At 40.1% G+C, this 12,702-nt stretch overlaps 1 non-coding gene across 1 annotated transcript; it reads left to right on the plus strand.

Moving 5' to 3' along the window:
* The first annotated feature begins 5,892 nt into the window (after positions 1-5,892).
* Positions 5,893-6,019, plus strand: LOC129676436 (small nucleolar RNA SNORA17). The gene has a single exon (XR_008720075.1). It is a non-coding gene; the product is annotated as a small nucleolar RNA SNORA17 (small nucleolar RNA).
* The last annotated feature ends 6,683 nt before the right edge of the window (positions 6,020-12,702 follow it).

Raw genomic sequence — 12,702 nt, forward strand, 5'->3', positions numbered from 1 at the left:
GCCACAAAGATAATAAAAGTGCATGCTTACTTACAGATAGACCAATTGGCTTTTCAAAGCTAGTTACTTCCTATCACCTCTGTCTCTTAATGAGCCCTAAAAACAGCATCTCTTGAGGCAGAGAACTGTTTTCTTCCATTCTTCCCAGAGGACAAGTTTACATAAGCTACCATAGCAACCAGAGCTAACTTCTTTTTCTGACCTTCTAAAACTTAGTGTGGGTTTCTTTGTAAATAATAATAATAATAATAATAATAATAATAATAATAATAATGTATTGGAGGAACTTGGTTTTGTTCAAACTCAATTTTTATTTTAAATAAATCATAGATTCTGTCATTTCTCCATTTTGCTTGTGTGTGTGTAACCCTTCCTAAAAGATGCAGGCATGACCTGCATGTTGCTAGAACCTTTGATGCTGAAGCATGTAATCCTGACACATCACCATTTTTGTCACTAACAAAAAATAGGTAATTCTAGGCTTCAAACAGTTTTATAGAAAGCTTTTAGCAAAAAAATCATCACAATGTAAATACAATATAGACATATTAACTAGTCTAAATTCTCAGTTACACAATGCCCTACAGGACTGGTTGGAAGGTCTCTTATGTAAAATTCTCATTTAAGGCAATTTTTGATGGTTTTTAATTTCCTAAATTTCACTTTACTCATCTATAAGGAAGGGTTGCTGGCCCAATACAATTGAAGTTATAAGGGTTTTTTTTTTTTTGTTTTGTTTTGTTTGTTTTTGTTTTTTTTTTTTTTTTTGTAACCTATGACATGTATCTTATTTAAATGTGTTTTGTTTCCAGAGCATAGATATTTTGGTCAAGGCAAATTTAGTGGTGATCAGTATTTTAAATAGGATAATTTCCACCACACAACAACCTTATGTTTTACTAGAAAAGCACTTTGACATTATATTCCATCAAAACCACATTTTCCATGCCTCTTTTTAAAGAGTTTTTAATGTTTTCAAACTTCTACAACTAAAACTACCCTTTCTTTCTTTTGCTAAATATCACAGTAAGATCCTTCACTCTGTCAACTCCCAATGACAACAACATTGTCACAGGTGTTTAAAAAAAAAAGTTGTAATTTTGACATACTAAAGAAAACCAAAATACGGTTCATATTCGTCCCCTTTTTTCTTTTCTCTCCTTGTTTCTCAGTAAATCATACTTAATTGTAAATTCTGGAGCTGTGTTAAGTATGGAGTTTGTGTTTCTCCTTTTCTCCCGTCCCGTGTGAGCTCACCTGCTAGGCTTTTAAGTTACGCTGAGTTACTTAAGTTTAGTAACATTTGGGAAGTCACATAAGGATTATAAACAGGGCATGTTGAGCCTGTGGTTCTTTCTGCCCATGCACACCTTTCCTCCAGTTTTTGCATCTTTTTTCTATAGTTCTTATAAATTGAATGCTTTGTTTTTGTCTCTACAATCTTCATTCAATCTGTAAGAAGGTTATAGTCAAATAATTGAAAGGGAGTCCCAATACATAATGTGTTGTTCAACTGTCATGGTTCTAATATGACATGGCAAAAATGGATCAAATTACATATTTATAATTTTGGGAACAATAATATCCTGAAATTTAAGAAAAAATTTGACAATAAATATGATGCCATATTATCTGTGGTCAGTGAGGGTTACAACAGAAATATCAGGAATGACACTTGGTAAAAGAAGCCTTTGAGAGGGGCGCCCCCTCTCTCTTCCCCTTCTCTCTCTTTCCCTCTCTCTCTCCCCCCATCATGTCCTGCTCTCCCTCTCTTTTCATATCCACCTAATAAACCTCTTTCATAGAAAAAAAAAAGCCTTTGAGAAATGCCAAACACTCTTTTAGAAGAATAAGGTTTCAAGATATAGTTACTATTACTGGGCCATTATTGGGATCCTTCATGGAAGTACTAGAAATACCCCAAACACATCAGATAATTACAACATCCTGTTCCTGTTGTTTGGCACACAGATAGAGATCAAGATATCTTCTATGAGGCAGTGAGTGTGTTTGTGTTTGTGTATGTATGTGATTTATGTATGTATATGTATATTTGCTTTCTCAAGACAGGGTTTCTCTGTGTAGCCTTGTCTGTCCTAGACTCGCTTTGGATAGCAGGCTGTCCTCAAATTCACAGAGATCTTCCTGCCTCTGTCTCCCTGAGTGCTGGGATTATAGGCATGTGCCACTGTACTCAAGCTGGCAGCAGTGTATTTTATTGAAATTAGTTATCCCATTTTATGAATGTTCACATTTTAATAACTAAGATGATATAAAATAGAAAAAGTTTCTCAGGTCTCATGCCTTAACCTGAGAGCCTATATCCTGTCTGATATAAACCCTAGCATCCAAGCTAGTTACAGCCAGGCTCTAGGATTCTCTGGTTGGATGGAGGAACAGGGTGAACATTGCTCTGCCTGAGACAAGATTCAGCAGATATTTGTTTAGTAATCTTAGTTGTGTCCTATTCTTAACCTCCTCAGGGTTACAAATGGCAGGGCTTAATAATTTTAATGATTCATATGTCCTTCTGGGAAATGACAGGACAATATATTCTGGTGGGGATGAGGAAAAGCCAACTAAAAGTTAATTAAATAACCCCTTAGCAGCCTTCTGAATCTGGGGTTGGGGGAAAACTGAGGGATAGTTGAGGCCTTAAACTGTGTGTACTTTGCAAAGTTCAGTGACGTTTCATTGAGGCCCCTATTGCCCACAGTTGCTAGCAAAGAGGCCAGGCGTGGGCTCTGGTGACCAACTGCAGTGCTGTCTGAAGTATAGCCTTGTATAGCACATGGGCTGAAATGGAGAAACATCCCTGGGTAGGTGTTACAAACCCAAGGTCTGTTCTTTATTACTAGGCTCCATATGAACCTCTTCAGTAGGCTGCCTATCACAGACTTAGGAGACCCTGGAACCTGAGACCTGTCTGCTCACAGAATGAAGAAGGTCTAGCTCTCTTGGAAGAACCAGCCCAGACAACCTCAGAATGTGTCAGATCTCAACGGAGAGAAATTCTAAGTCTCTTTCTCTCCCCCTCACCCCTCCTCTCTCTTTAACATAAAGCCATCTTAAAAAGAAAACAACCTTGTGGAAGGGGAAAGACTGAGGCAAATAGAGTCTGGAGAATGAATGTATACAAAATAGCACTTTTCTCTAGATAAATCCAGGCTGGAGACACAGGTAATTCCCACAAAAATGATTTCCAGGCTTCCTCTGGGGCTGTAGCCCTGCCTGTCACTTGGTGCTTTGGTGTACCTAAAGGAGCTCCTTTGAGTGGTCCTTTGGGTTGTGGGGTCAACAACCCAGAGCCTCAGCTTGGGCCAGCCAGCTTCAGTGTTCATGCACGTCTGTGGGAGACTGTGTAGCTGCTGGGGCTTCTGGGGTTACTGGGGCTGCTGCTGGGGCCACTGGGGTTGCTGTTACTTACTGACAAATTTCTTCTACTACTGGTACTGTATTAACCCAATTATCCTTTGTAGGATATAAGCTTGACTTTTGCTTGTTGGAGACCCTACTGATGTGATCCAGCTTTTCTTCCTTTTCCTCTTGCTGTGGATCTCCTGCTTTCTCCAGCCCTATCCCTACATAGTGAGGAAAATCCATTTTAGTGAATCAGTGCACTCTAGTTCATCTTACCAAAGGCTCCTTCATTGAATCACAGATCCAAAGTATTCAAATGTACCACCATGCACTCATAGAAGGCAGCTCTCTGTTTTCCTTCAAGTCTCTGAGTACAGCTGGATGTGTATTCCACCCCATCTATTTACTGTACACTTATCATGTTCGCTTTTTTATTTTATTTGAGAAAAGACAGGAATTTAAAAGTTATTTTCACATGGAAATAAATGCCAATGGTGATATCTAACAATGTCAAAGTATAAAGAAATATCATAATACCATATGGTTTAGTTAGCTTTTTTGTACCTTGTTCCCCCAGTTGGTAAAGGAAAGACACAGAGAGTAACTCCGAGTTCTCATACCTTCACCATTTGGAACTTGACCCTCATATTTCTCCTTGAAACGGGGGAAGGTTTATGGGAAACACTTGATTATCTCACCCTATAACTGGTTGTTGTGTCTCATATACAATTGCTGACAAAAAGACAATCCCAAAGACCCAGGCATCCTTACAGGAATCAGGAAAAATGAAATATTTCACTTTGCCTAAGAAAATCAAAGTAGAAAACTTTGATGACTATCTAAGTGAAAAAGTTTCACAGAAATATCTTAGATGATTAAGAAACTGCAAGTTACTTAAATTTTTTAAAGAAGTACTTAGTTGATTCTAAAGCATCTGAAATGTTTATTTTCCTTTAATATTATATATAATCACAATTTTATAATCAAGTTTTCTTGAAAAGGGTTTTGAGCCATACTGATTTTCATAAAGTCTATGCTTTTACTGAGTGTGCTGGGATTTCAAAATCTGAAGAGCATTTGAAAAGCATCCTTTCAAATGCACTTAACAATTGGCCCATACCTGAATTAGCATTATTCTATAACAGACTGTATACTGACTATGCAGTATGTATTCAACACAGGAATTAATGGTTACTAGTGTAAATAATATAGTTGTTCATCCCTATGTTCACTGAAATAACCTAGAGGCAATGACATTTTAAATGACTCAACCTAATTTGCAAAAGGAACTCACAAATATAGCTCCTAAATTAAAATTTCAAAAAAAAGGAGTTCAAGATTTTTGGAAAGATGATTACAGATCAGTGAAGAAACATTCTAAGAAAATGTGTTGGTTCTTATATAAAAGCCAAGGTTTTCTTTAAAGGGTTAATGGAATCAGATTAAGAGAACATAAAAAAATAAATTATAAGTCTTGCACTGTGTTAATATAGGTGCTTAATTAGGGTCTCTATTGCTGCAATGAAACATTATGGCCAAAAGGCAAGTTGGGGAGAAAAGGGTTTATTTGGCTTACACTTCAATATTGATGTTCATCAACAAAGAAAGTCAGGACAGGAACTCAAATGGAGCAGGAGCCTGGAAGCATGAGCTGATGAAGAAGCCACAGAGGGGTGCTGCTTACTGGCTTGTCTCAACACGGCTTGCTCAACCTGTTTTCTTATAGAATCCAGCACTACCAGCCTAGTGATGGCATCACCCACAATGGGATGTGCCCTCTGCCATTGAGAAAATGCCTTACATCTGGATCTCATGGAGGAATTTTCTCAACTAAAGCTACTTTCTCTCTGATAACTCTAGCTTATGTCAAGTTGACACACAAAACCAGTCAATACAATGTAATTTGCATCACACATGCAATGGTGTTTGTGGGTAACACAAAGATACTGAGTTTACTGTGGTTCTGAGTCCATGGTGTGAAAAGATATATACATCATACATCATATACATACACATTATATACATATATATATACACAGAGAGAGAGAGATCAGAACATTTCCTAGTATATATGTTATTACTCAGTCCTGTGGTATGTCCCATACATTTATTCCACTGATAAATAACACAGGGTCAGCATTATATGTATCACCTAAAAGACATCCATCTAGATGAAGTGAATAGTACAGTTACAATCAGCTATCATTTTTTAACCAGAATTAACTTAAACTTTCAGGAATATGATCTACTGAATGTTTATGGCTCTTTAACATGTAGAAGAAAAGATCATACATTTTTAGCAGTGTTGATCAGTAATGTACTAAACAGCATCTTAATTTACATAAATTGTATAAACCTTTATGTTTATAAAAAAAAAAAAAGTCATGAATGGGACAGCCCACTGTAGAAATTTTGAAAAAAAATTACAAAAAATAAGGCTTAAAGTGTTTCTTCAGGCCCTCTCAAGTTTTTATTAGCAGCTTCAAGTCCAGAGTGACCTAAAAACTAAGTATTTAAAAATTACTGAAAAGACCTGCCCCTAGAAGTGTTGCAGGTGTGGCTGCTGTGTCACACGTGCATCAGAAGGTGTCAGAGAGAGGCTATGTCTATGCTCCATGTTCTGGCCTATGAACATCTGAAAGATTAGAAACCTAACAGTCCCTGAAAAAAGCTAGCCTGAGATGACCACCCGTCTGGCACCACACAGACCCAAACGACTCCTATGACTGGGAGCAAGCCAGAGACTACAAGAACCCCACCTAGGACTAAAGGCACCAGGAGTGAGCTCAAGAAAGATGATCACCTTCATGTGGATCAGGCAAGGAGTGAAGTTGCCACACATGCCTGAGGAATGGGGGCAGACCATGCCCCAAATGACCCCTGCCCCCTGCCATAATGCACAAGTGAGGCATAGCATTCCTGAGACCACTCCTGAGATGACCCCAGACATTCAGAGACCCCAGGCACCACTAAGAAGAGCAAGTAACTGGTGGAGAAATCGAAGAGAAAGAAAAACAGGAGGATGTGGACCCTATGAAGAGAGGCAGAACTGCAGATTCAAGGGTAGTGAGGAAAAGCCTGATGTCAGTAGCCAGTGATGCCTCTTGGGACCATGGTGGGATGTAGAAGGAATCTCTGTATTGTATGTCTATGTATTGTATGGGTGCAACACCTGTCAATTAAACAACCTCTGGCCTATAGCTTAGGCAGGAAGCAGGAGGTGAAACATCTGATAGGCAAAAAGGATTCTGGGATAGAGCCAGACACACAACATTCAGCTGGTAGAATGTGAGGAAGATGGACACATGGTACCTGAGCTCAGATAGCCAGCCACATGGCAAAATGTACATTAGTTAAATGGGTTATTTTAAGTTATGAGCTAGTCAGAGAAGACCCTAGCTATATGGCCTGGATATTTGAATAATATATAATGAGTCATTATCCTTAAAGCCTAAGGGACAGGAGGAAAAACTACCTACTACATTGGGATCCTGGCCTGTGCTGCCACCAGGGACCACATCTGAGTCTGTGGCTCTACAGCAGCAGGGGTCTGTTACCACCAAAAATCAGATGTTCCTGGTCTGGGCTGCTGTCCAGTGACATATTACTATCTGAGGGCTGTGCTGTACTGCCCCACCCCTTATCTGAGCAGTGAGAGAGCTGGCCCTGGAGGCATGAGAGCAGGAGTGCTGACTCCAGCCCCCTAGCCAGCTACGGTGCTCAGGAGAGTGAGCCCCACACATTTGAGGAGTTGTGAGTGAGCCCTGTCCCCCCAAGATACAAGTGGGGGACAGCTGGTCCTATCATTCGTCTTCTGTGTGACAATGTGGGTGAAGGAGAGATACCTTGTCCTTCATCACCTGTGGCAGATGGTAGACCTGACTCTGGGGTCATGAAAGCAGGAGAGTTGTCCCTTCCCCCCACCAGCTGCAGCACTCGGGAGAGCAGGCCCTGCACTTCACCTAGGCAGCATAATTGAATTGACCCCTGGTGACAGGGGTTGTAGGGCTGAGTTGGCCCCAAGGGTAAGAGCATGGAAGAGCTGGCCCTGCCACTTGTCTGCCATGTAGTAACATAGGCAAGGGAGAAATAACTGTTACCTTCACTCCTTGCCACCTATGTTGGGCAGGATGGCACTTATGCCTTGCCCCTCACTTGCTGCAGCACTAGTGAGAACAGGCTCTGCACCTCATCTGGGCAGCACACTAGAGCTAGATATGTGGGGTTTCTGGTGAGCCGGCCAGTAGGGCAAGAGTGTAGGATTGCTGGCCATGCCTCTTGTCTGCTATGCAGTGGTGTTGGTGAGGAAGAGATCCCATCCACTCCCTTTTGTCCTTGACACTGGCATCGGGCAGAAGAGTTGGCCCTGATGGTGGAGGCCATGTAGGTGAGCCATCCCTGAGGGTGTGAGTGTAAGAGAGCTGGCCTTGCCTCTTGTCTGTGGTATGGCAGCATGGGTGAGGGAGCCCTTTCACACCTTTGTCACCTACAGCAGGTGGAAGAGCTGGCCCTGGGGTCATGAGAACAGGAGAGCTATACCTGCCCCCACCTACTGCAGCATTTGGAAAATCAGAAGATGGAGTCCTTGTACCAGACCAAAAAGTCACTGCAGTGAATGTTTGCAAGCAAAGAAGTGTGAACAAAAAAGTAATACTGTGGGACACAATGTGCACACTACATCTTCCACAATGAGATTTGTTTCTCCATTGTGGGAGGGTGGTTGCAAGGATGGAGGGTGCATATGAGGGGTGGGAGGAGAGGAGTAGTATTCTGATTCATGATGTGAAATTCACAACCAATAAATTTAATTACTGAAGTGTTAATATTTTAAGTTTTTTATATTTGCAAAGTGTAAGAGAATGTGACCTATTGTAATGGCAGCCTATAAACTTTTCTAAAACATGCACTTAAAGGCCTACTTAGATTTCAGTATTAAATATCTAAAAGACCCTTAAACTGATTGCATTTGTATTTTAGATCTAAATTCCATTCAGATAGGCCATGTAACCATATACGCCCTTAGAAATAGAAGAGACAGGAAAAGGCATCAGAACATTCCTACTAAAGGGAAAAAGCAATGAGTTGCGAAGTAGATGTGACTAACAGTACCTAAAGAAGTCCTATACCAGCAGAGAAGAGAACTTCATTGGCAACCTGAATAAGCCTGAAAGAACATTATAGTACAAAGCCTCTTAGAAGAAACAGGGTTTCTTATACCCTGATTTTGTTTTTGTGGGAACCACTGACCTCTGTTATTTCTTTGGCTTTCTTATTTGTAGAACTTGGAAATCACCAACAGAAAACAAACTACCTTAGTAATAAATGTTATCATTTAAGAATTCCATGCTGGAGATTCAAAACAAACTTCTCACTTTCTGAAATTATTCTAAGATTGGACAAGTCAGTTTTACATGATAAGAAGTTGAAGAGTATCTATTATGTTTCACTTAAGGTTTTGGTGGGAAATCTGCAATTTCCCTTGTTTTTTTTTTTGTTTTTTTTTTTTTTTTTTTTTTTTTTTGCTATTTGAAGTAAAAGTTTCCACACCATCCTTGCACTTTAATTCTTCCCTCCTCTTCCTCCTTGCTTATGCTTCTCTTTGTGATCATCTTCTTCCTTCTCTAAAACTGTAACTTTTTTATTATCTTGAAATCTGATATGTGAATCTGGAATAAATTTCAAGAATATTTCCTGTCCTCTTCTATCAAAATAACAAAATTATACATGGGGTCAAAATTAGGGGCTTCTTTCATACAAAATCCAATCATTACCCTGAGTGGCATGCCATAGCAATTTATTTCATTGCCATACTGTGTCATACTGTCAGTCCAGTACCTTCTACATGGAAAGAATTTTTTGAGTCTTCAGTAGACAATCTGAATAACAAGGAAGGCAGCATGGGTCAGTCACCCTCTATATCACCTGCCTAATCCATTCCATTCAGTATGGACTTCTCATTAGACAATCTACCAAGATAGCAGCCAAGGGAGGACATAAGATAGTGCATAGTTATACATCCACTCAATTAGCAGGCCTCAACTTAGATAAAGTACCTTTTTAAACTTCTCAGGAGTTATCTTAGAAGAGGTTCTCATGAATACAATGTCTGTAGCATTTTGCAAAATGCCTTCAATAGAATAAGCCTTTTCATGTCTTTCTTTGGCTGCCAGAGCCCACCTGCAGAGTCACACAGTTCCTGAGTGGGGAGTGAGGACTGGAAAGAAAATTTTAAAAAACACAACACAGGGGATCAGCTCGAGAGAGCTGTCAGTAAATACTTCCACGCCTGGTTTATTCCACAATTCCTTCTTTAGTCAGAGCAAAGCACCTAAACACAACGAAGGGGTTCATCAAGAGATCAAACTTGTTTACTCTCTATGTGATCCTCACACAAACACGTTAAAGGAACTTGGCAAAGCATCCTGCCAAGGTGCAACGCATCCTATCTCAAGGTGAAGGCCAGGGTGAAAACATGTTTTTCGCTAAAAACTCAATAGCCAAGCAGCCTGACAAACAAGCAGCTTTCAACAGGTCTCCCTTTTCATATTTTTAAAAAAGGACCATAGCTTAAAAGCTATGGAGAAAATTGTACCTCTCTTAGGTTGTCTCTCTTGAAAGATATATTCTTACCTATCATTGGTACATGAATTCCATCATTCATACCCTGTCTTAGGTTGAATATTCCTCAGAGATATCTTTCCTGTCTTTGACTACAAACCCTGTTAGGGTTAGGATAGACACTGGAGTTTAACCTTATACAGATAGCTTATACATTCTAAAATGCCTTGATGAAGGTTTTCATTATCACTGGTAGGATACATACTCCTAATAAGAGTAATAAGCCAAGTCCTATAACACTCCATAAAAGTGACATAAAAGATGAGCCCTTATCAAAATATCAAGCCTGAGAAACATTCATAGGAACCATAATAAAAGAAGGCTATCCATCAAAAAAACATTAAAGTTTGAATACTGAATAAAAATGTAAACAACAAAGCTTAAGGAGAATTTACACAGGCAGGTACAGGGCCTCCTGAGAGTTTCTGTGGCAAGCTTCCAAATACAGGTTTGCTGAAAACCGGAATCAGACCACAAAAGTCCCATAGTCGATCTTCTTTCCCATTTTTCCTGATTTTGTTGAGAATTGTCCTGATTATCAGACCAATCAAGTATATATCAGTCGGTTCTAGTCACATTGTATCTAAAAAGTTTCTCTGCACAGCATCTTCTCCAGGGAGCAGAATGTAACAAAAGTGGGTGAAGCACAAGCCCAATACAGCTCTCCATTTACCATCAGGACAGAATTCATTATCATCAGCAGCAGGAGCATCCTCCTTCTAGGAGACATCTCCTGCAAATCACACCAGCCTTTCTGGGATTCACTTGGCTCCTTCAGCATCCTGGGGAAAAACACAAACATGCCCTCTTCCCCATATTAATACAGGGTCGGGGCCCTGTTATATTCCATTAATCAATCTTTCCATTTCATTTGTGCATAATTGTCTTTGGTATTAGGATGAAACAATCAGCTACAGAATGGCCTTGTATACCCTCATAACTTTGTGTCCTCATTTCTTTAAAACCCATCAAGTCCAATTTGTGTTGCACATATACTCTAGGGTATGTGGCCATCCACTATAGGATGATTGTCCTCAAGGACTCACACTCTTAAAGAAAACTGGCTCTCCCTCTATTAACAGCTATCATTTCCAAATATCTCAACTCAGGGTGGACCATCATTCTCACAGCTCCAATCCATGTTGGAATTTTCTCTGGAGTATGTTTGTGGAGGTCCTGTGCATGCTGTCACAACATCTGTGACTTCACAGTGAAATTGCCCTGTAGAGGAATTTTAATCCAGCAACATGGCTGCTCTGGCAAGGAATCACAACCAAAGACCTTCTAGTTCTGTGTGATCTGGCTGGAATTATAAACTTTTAATCCCTCTGTCTGGAATACATACACACCCTTAGCACACTCCTTTAATCCCAAAAATGACATCTAATTGAGGGGCAGACAAATTAGAGAAAGACTTGACAGAATGAGTCAGAGATAGAATACGGCCAACTCTTACAGCAATAGACAGGAAAGAGAGGCTACTTAAGAGCAGTGCATGGAAAGTAGAGAGGAAGAAAGGGAAGTTCAGTGAGTGCAGCTCTGTTGAGTTCAGGCAATAGAGTTCAGTTGAGTTTGGTTGGGTGCAGTTCAATTAAATGCAGTTGAGTTCATGCATTCAGTTCATGCAGTCAGTGCAGTATTAAAGTGGTCTTTTATTCTCCTGAAGTAATTAATGTCTCCAAAGCTTATTGCCTCCATTTGCTAACCAAGGCCTAGTCTTTGAAGCTTCTTGCTTCTGTACAATCTTATCTAGGTCTAGAATGTTTTCAGCCTCTGGGATTTACTGCTGAATAAGATCACCCTTTCTTTTTCTTTCTGAACCCTAGCTGGCTCAAGTCAGCTGTCTGGCTCAAAACTCCTCTCCAAGCTGACTGATTCAATCTGGCTTCTCTTTCAGCTTCTGCTTGGCCTCAAACTAACTTTAGCAATCTGCTCTCTGTAAAATCTCAGCAATCTCTCCCAGTAAAACAATCTCTGAATTCTACGAACTGAACTGTCACTCCACTGTGTGGCCTCTCAACTCAGATATCTGCATGCCTGTGTACTGAGTGCTAGGTTTAAAGGGAGTACCACCACGCCGAGACCTAAGCTTTTCTTTGTCTGAAACTTGCTCAATACTAGGCTGGCCGAGATCAGCTTGCCTCTGTCTCCTGGGATTAAAGGTGTGTCTATATTCCAGCCAGAGTAGCCATGTTGCTGGATTCAAATTCCTCTACAGCAGTCAGTGCAGTTCAGTTAGTAGAATTCACAGGCAGTTTTTCCAAGCAAAGAAATTCAGTGAAAAGCCAAGAGAATTGAGCCAGAACAGTTGAGTTGAACCAGCCAGCCAGAGTTCAGAAAGAGTGAGCTTATTCAGCAGTAAATCTTGGAGAGGACAATTACATCTGGCAAATAAAAGTTACATTTACACTGCACTGTCATGTTTGGGAAACATTGTTTCCTTGTAGTTATCTACCACCTTTGACTTTTACAGTCTTTCCTCCTCCGCTACTATGATTCCTGAGGACTAGAAGAGGTGGAATATGATCTCCCATTGATGGATGAGCATTGCATAGTCTCTCATTCTCTGCACCCTGATTAGTTGTGGGTCTCTGTGCCTTAGTTACTTTTATATCACTATGAAGAGATACCATGGCTCCAAGACAATTTATAAAAGAAAATGTCTAATAGGGACTTATAATTTCAGAGCATAAATCCATGACCATAATAGTGGGGAACATGGAA

Source organism: Psammomys obesus, unplaced genomic scaffold, assembly GCF_907164565.1.
Source record: "Psammomys obesus unplaced genomic scaffold, mPsaObe1.curated_primary_1811, whole genome shotgun sequence".
Classification (NCBI taxonomy): domain Eukaryota; kingdom Metazoa; phylum Chordata; class Mammalia; order Rodentia; family Muridae; genus Psammomys; species Psammomys obesus.